This window comes from Sinohyriopsis cumingii, chromosome 1 (genome assembly GCF_028554795.1).
Source record: "Sinohyriopsis cumingii isolate HCF-2022 chromosome 1, ASM2855479v2, whole genome shotgun sequence".
Taxonomy (NCBI): domain Eukaryota; kingdom Metazoa; phylum Mollusca; class Bivalvia; order Unionida; family Unionidae; genus Sinohyriopsis; species Sinohyriopsis cumingii.
In genome coordinates, this window is record NC_142961.1 from 138,705,381 (window position 1) to 138,712,405 (window position 7,025).

Genomic DNA, 7,025 nt, shown 5'->3' on the forward strand with positions numbered 1-7,025 from the left:
GCTGACGCAGATTGCACAACAGAAGAAGTTGCCCAACATTTATTAGTCTAATGTAAATAGAAGACCCGTCAAATACAGTTGTCGTTAGTTTATGGAAAATGGACTTATCGTATGCAAAGTATATACATTTTTAAAAAACATACATTACTCAAATGACTTTACAAAAGATAGGGCTTTTATATATGGAAGCCTTCAACAATTAGTCAGTTTCGTGACGCTTATATATATGTCAGGATGGCCGAGTGGTCTAAGGCGCCAGACTCAAGGTTATAAACCTGCATAGAGTGTTCTGGTCCACGAATGTGGGCGTGGGTTCAAATCCCACTTCTGACAGTTCATTTTTTTCCTTCTTGCATCATCCGTTTTTATCAATCCAAATAAGTATTTTGTTCTCTCGAATGTAGAATGTAGGTGGATAGTAGGATATTAAGCCATTTCAGACTGAAACTGGCATCTGATGGTAAGATGGGGAGAAGACTATCGTCTCTAATGGAAATTTTACATTGGGCCACCATGTTGAACTGGTGGCGTCAAGATGGAAAGGCTTAAGATTGTTTTAGAGGTTTTCAAAGAAAGAGTTTGTCTTGCTAAGAATGTCAGGGTCTAAAATGTGGGGTCCACGTGGCTAGATGTGCAATATGTGTAGTTTGTATGAATACTACGGAAAATTTAGATTTTCATTAAAACAAATTTCTACGCATATTAATGGCTGCAGTTTTCGTTTGAAACATGCTGGTTATTAAATCAGGGAAGTTATCATTGACTATTTTATGAAATGTTACAACTTTTTTTTTTTTTTTTTTTTTTTTTTTTTTTTTTTTTTTATTAACCCCGTAATAGGTTGACCAATGGGTCGGGGAACCATCCCAGGGTCACCTTACAATCAAACATTTCTGGTTATCAGATAATCTAGGGATAATAAATATAATCTACAGAGAAAGTAAAAAAGAAAAAACACACACACACACACACGCATATACACATGCATATGCCACACAATCTAGGTGACATGGCCTTTGTGATATTACAATATTTTGTTCCTGTTTACCATCAAGACAGAGACAAGTTAAATGTTCATTGTTGAGGTCCATTTTTGAAGAAATTGGTCCTCTTTTTTATTTACCTTGGCATTGTATTTTTCAATGTTCTTATGCATTGCAACTATTTGCTGAAAGGCAAAATTAGAAGGATTTTTCATATTGAATCTGCAAGTATAAATATAATATTTTGCCAAAATAAGCAGAAAATTACCCAAACTGTCCAGTTGTTCACTTCCTAAAAATGTTTCTTTTTTGGACAGATGTACAATATTTGGGCAAAAAGGTGCAAAATCTTCAATAAAACGGTACCAAAACTGTGAAGTAATACTGCAGTCATAAAAGAGATGCTCAATACTTTCAGTTTCACTCTTACAGAAAGTACATTTGTTGTCATCAAATATGTTAATTCTTTTAAGAAAATCATTAGTAGCGATTATTCTGTGGATTAATTTAAAGTTAAAAGAGATCAGCTTGGTATCCTTGGTACAGCGTTTTGCCCGGCTATAAATCTCAGACCACTCCTCACTACTTATATTTTTATTAAATACTTGCATCCAAGCTTCTTGCTTCGCAGTGTGTTGCCTTTTAGTTTCCTGTAAAAGATCTTTGTAAACATACTTGAGTGAATCTTGTTTTCGCAAGTTCGTTATTTTATCCTCCTGCTTATCAAAATTATTATGTACTAGATGGTTTTTTATGGCATCTTTCCATGCTTTAGGAATTCTGGATATTAAGGAGAAGTATTTCAAGAAATCATCGCTTCCAGTTTTTTGTTTTATTATCTCAAAAGGTATTAAATTACCGTGGTCATCTACTAGATCGTTCAGAATTTCAAAACCAGCTTCTGTCCAGGATTTGTATTGATAAATCATTTTAGGGGGGGACAAAATTTAAAATACTCATGGATAGATACTCGTTAGGACTTTGCGGTTCTTCTTTCCATTTAGATACTGCCAAAATTACATCTCTCCAAAAACTGTTTTTAATGAACTTACTAAATTCTTCTAATTTCCTTCTCCCTAAATTCCAAATATCCTTTTTATTTCTGAGTATAGTTGTATTGACTAAGTTCTGCCACGTTCCATCCTCCTTTTCCAGCAATCTTTTAACCCATCTTATCTTAATATACCTAATGAATGAAAATATGTGTATCATATTTAGTCCTCCCTCGTTTTCTGGGGAAACTAGTATATCACGTTTTATTCTCTCTACTTTTCCACCCCATACAAATTTAAATAACATGCGATTTAGTTCTGCTTCAACTTTTGCTGATGGGTTAGGAAGTGCTGAAAAAAGATGTATGAATATGGGCAGAACAAGAGTCTTTACAACAATTACTTTACCAACTATTGACAGATGTCTTTGACTCCAGCTTGCCAGTATTCGTTTTGCCTTTGTTAGTTTCTTCATATAATTAATTTCCACCATCTGTTGTATATCTGGAGAAAATTCTATGCCAAGGAGTGTAAAGTTCGAAGAGGACCAAATTAGGCCCATTTCGGGACATATTCTTTCATTAGAAAATTTCCTGTTTCCAATCCAAATAGCTTTTGTTTTTGTTATGTTACATTTAAGTCCCGATAATAGAGAGAAACCTTGCAAGATATTCATAGTTGCTTCAAGAGAAAAACTAGATCCATCAAGAAGAATAAAAGCGTCATCGGCATACTGACCCAATTTATATTCACTGGCGTCAAAGATTACTCCCCGTACATCCACGTTTTGCTTTAAAGTTATAGCTAAAATCTCAACCCCAATGATAAACAAATAAGGTGCAAGGGGATCTCCTTGACGACATCCTCTTTCAAGTCTAAAAAAGGATGACATATGTCCATTATTTATAACACAACTATTAGAGTCATTACAAAACAGTTTAAACCACTTACAAACGGAATCACCAAAATTAAAAGATTGTAGAGCTTCTTCCACAAAGATCCAGTTAATTGAGTCAAAGGCTTTTTCGAAATCCATTAACAATAATAAACCATATCTGTTTTCATTCTCAAGTTGGTCCATGATATCATATAATAGTCTGGTGTTTTCTCCAATGAATCTACCCTTCATATATCCTTTCTGAGTATCGCTGATTATTGATGGAAGAACCTTTTTAATCCTAGCTGCAATTGCTCCCGAAGCAATCTTATAATCAGTATTTAAAAGTGATATAGGTCTCCAGTTTTTAAAATATCTTCTGTCTTTTTCCTCCTTTGGTAGACATGTGATGACTCCTTGAGTCTGAAAATCTGAAAGTTTTCCTACAGTATATCCGTAATTTATTGATCTACATATAAATCCCCCCAGAGACTTCCAAAAGAATTTATAGAACTCTACAGTGAATCCATCCGAGCCAGGACTTTTTCCATTTTCCATCCGTTTTAGAGACATACCGAATTCATTAATTGTAAGCAGACCCTCGCATGATTCTCTTTCCTCTCGACTAAGTTTAATATTGTGATCAAAAAATCTATTTCGAGTTTCTTGAGTAGCCTCGTCATCAAGCTGAGCTATTCTACTTTTGAACAATTCCATATAAAACTGTTTTTGTGCTTCTAAAATATCTATTTGGTCAGATATATTTGTCCCATCATCTAAAATAATTTCCTTTATTGTCTTATTAACATAGTTTCTTTTTTCAAGATTTAAAAAGTACTTTGTGCTTTTTTCCCCAAATTCATACCATCTAGCTTTAGATCTTAATATAACACCTTCTATGTATTTTTTCCTAGATTCCTCTAATTCTGCTTTTTTTCTCTCTAAATTTTCCAGAATTTCCTCATTTATGTTATTCGATAGTCCCCCCTGAATTTCTATTATTTCCTGCTCAATTTTCTTTAATTTTTCCCGTTTCTCTTTTGATTTCCTAATAGAATAACATATAGTTTCAGATCTTATTTTCATTTTCAAAATTTCAAAGAACATTTGGTCGTTACAGGAAAGAGAAACATGGAGAGAGTCATCTTTATTTCCCCCTACATAATATTCATTTACAGTGTCAGTTATACACTTTTTGACCAAATCAGTATACTCAATGTTCCTCAACAGTTGGTTATTAAATTTCCAATATCCTTTTCCCCTTGGAAACGTTGAAAACGCCACACTCAAAACAATAGCTGAATGATCAGTCTTGTACCCTGGTAAGATACATGCATCAGCTGTATTCATATGAATGTCATCCGATACAAGAAAGTAATCTAGTCTACTTTGTTTCAAGGGGGATTTTTGCCTCCAGGTATACATCTTTAAGTCTTGGTTGGAATTTCGCCAGGGATCAATTAATTCCAATTCATTTTTCAGGTCTTGAATCGCTGCCCTAGACTGTTGGTGTTTGTCATGTAAAATATTATAAGTATCCAAATCTAAGTCTTGAACAGTATTCCAGTCTCCGCACATTATAATTGATGAGTTCTCAAAAAATAAAGTCTCCTCCTTTAACTTTCTAAAAAAGCTAGGATTATCATCATTATAACCATACAAATTCACGAGGGTTATTCTGTTGCCATTAATTGTAATATCTAAAATAATAAATCTCCCTTGACTGTCACATCTTTCTCTATGGATTATAAATTCAAAAGTATTTCTAAAAAATATTGCAACCCCAGCACTCTTACTAGAGCAGTGGCTAAATATACATTTGTATCCCCATTCAGCTGCCCAATATATTTCATCGTTCTTTGTACTATGAGTTTCTTGCAAGCATATTATAGATACATTCTTTTGTTTTACCCAGTGGAAAATATCCCTTCGTTTTAAGACTGAACCTTGCAGGCCTCTAACATTAATAGATATAATTTTTATGTTATTATCCATGAAAACAGCAGAAATTTTACACATACATATTCTTGTACAGGAATGTATGAAGTAATTATCACCTTGAGTTTATCATATGCATGGCTTTCACACTCACACTCACACAGAATACAAACATCCATAATAAAATCATCCATGGTGTTACAGTAAATGCTGTAGCTTTGGCTGCGTTTAACATTGATACAGTATACTATGGACAACAAGTGAAACAACTCCATTTGCAATAACTCTTATACACCTCTGACAGACCTTTCCGGAGCTAAGACAGTTTTGTAAACCAAACAGCACAGATTAAAAAGAATATAAATCACAACTTAATGAATGAAAAAAGGGGTAAAAGGGAAGAAAAAGAAAGGGTGAAAGAGCGCATACATGGGAGTGGTGGGTGATTGAATGTATGAGCAAAAAAAGTGAGACTGAGAGATTTATCGTGGAGGAGTAATGTTGAGAAAAGTGAGTAAACAACTGAGTAAATGTGTATATGAGAGTATAAGAGTGAAAGATGATTTATAAACTAGTGAGGGAATTTATTAGGGAGAGATATAACAGTGGACCAGCGAATAAGCAAACCTATTAATTAAGGATAAAATGTTACAACTTTGTGAATATTAGGACGGACTGACCTCTGTATATACTACATTGATACATCTCATAAGAGGAGATAATTTGTATCTGTTTGGCTAGAGTGATTATCTTTCCTCATCAGTTCACAACGACAGCCCATTTCGTTACCTCCAACCGTCCCAAACAATTCAATGTTAGGTAGAACTCCTATTAACTGTTTTGAAAAATATATTGGCATAAATGTACGTCAAAGTTGGGGTAGATGTTTTGAGACAAATCAAATGTTGAGAGAGAGAGAGAAAGGCTAAAGGGCAAGGTGATGGGTACGTAAGTAGATAGCTATGGAGTCAATAGAAAGAAAGTTCACCCATCATATAGGTCCCTCAAAAGTGACAAATCGATCAGAGAAACAGACATACAGACACACATTTAGTGGCTAAAGGTCAGGGTAACGGGTACGTATGTAGGTAAATATGGCAGATAATAGATAGCGTATTTAAGTGTGCCCATGTTTACTGGAAGTACACCCAAACGGCACTATACACATTGTATGACCTTAGTCTATCGTGTATTTGAGAGAAATATTTTTAAAATGTTGATTTATTAAAAAGCAAACTGTACATCGGATGTTTGTACATAAGTTAACCTAGTACAAGACTATCTTTGTCACCTAAGCCATGATGCATTGATGTTCTTCACAGGTGTCAATACGTGTGGGTGTGACTAGAGCTTATGTTGATGCTTAATATATTTATCAAACACCAAAAGTTTACTAGAATGTTTGTGTATTTGTTGTCAAAGCTAAAATAAGAAAAGTGTAAAGCCTATATTTTGTCTATTTGCATTCTTTACTAATTATTTTCATTTATTACTTCTAAAAAGATATTGCTTGCTGGAGGTGTACACCCCCATATGCTAAATATATGTGCAACTCTTAAGGGCACTAAGACTTTGTATCTATAGACCGATATAAAATAATATACTATAGAATATATTAGTGAAAAAACGAAATTAATATGTAAAAGAAAATAAAGAAACGTCGATACATTCCATTCCACAAACATTCGCTCATAATATATACACAAATAAAATAGAAACAATTTTGAGAGGATTTTTACATAGAAAAGATAAAATAAACACAAGCCATTTCAAACTATAATGATATCCAAAGAGTATACATCATGTGATCCTACAATTATAAAACAGGTATCCATTTTTAGTTTATATAGTTATTGTCAGTTAATAAATTTATTGTGTATTTAGTCTTTCTATTGTTCCAATGAGTGCAATGATTAGAGACAAGAAATTGAGTTAAATAAGTAGAAAAATGTGCAACGGATTTAATCAAGAGACCAAATTAATTGAAATAAACATGAACACTACAATACAATTTAAAATAGCATAAATCCCTGATCATATAAAGATAATAATCGTGAATTGGGATATTGTTCTCAACTCAGGAGAAATAATTGTGTTGGCTCGATTTCTTTCTTCTAGCGTCTAAATATATCCAAGATGAAATAATACAACAGGATACCACGGGCATCAAAATTATATAATATCAACTTGTCAAATGAAAAGTTAGATTTCATTATTTCCAAGAATATATTTAAC

The 7,025-nt window shown here is 33.3% G+C and overlaps 1 non-coding gene across 1 annotated transcript; it reads left to right on the forward strand.

Annotated features, from left to right (window-relative positions):
- The first annotated feature begins 228 nt into the window (after positions 1–228).
- Positions 229–333, forward strand: Trnal-caa (transfer RNA leucine (anticodon CAA)). The gene is made up of 2 exons: positions 229–266; positions 288–333. It is a non-coding gene; the product is annotated as a tRNA-Leu (tRNA).
- Positions 334–7,025: the final 6,692 nt, after the last annotated feature.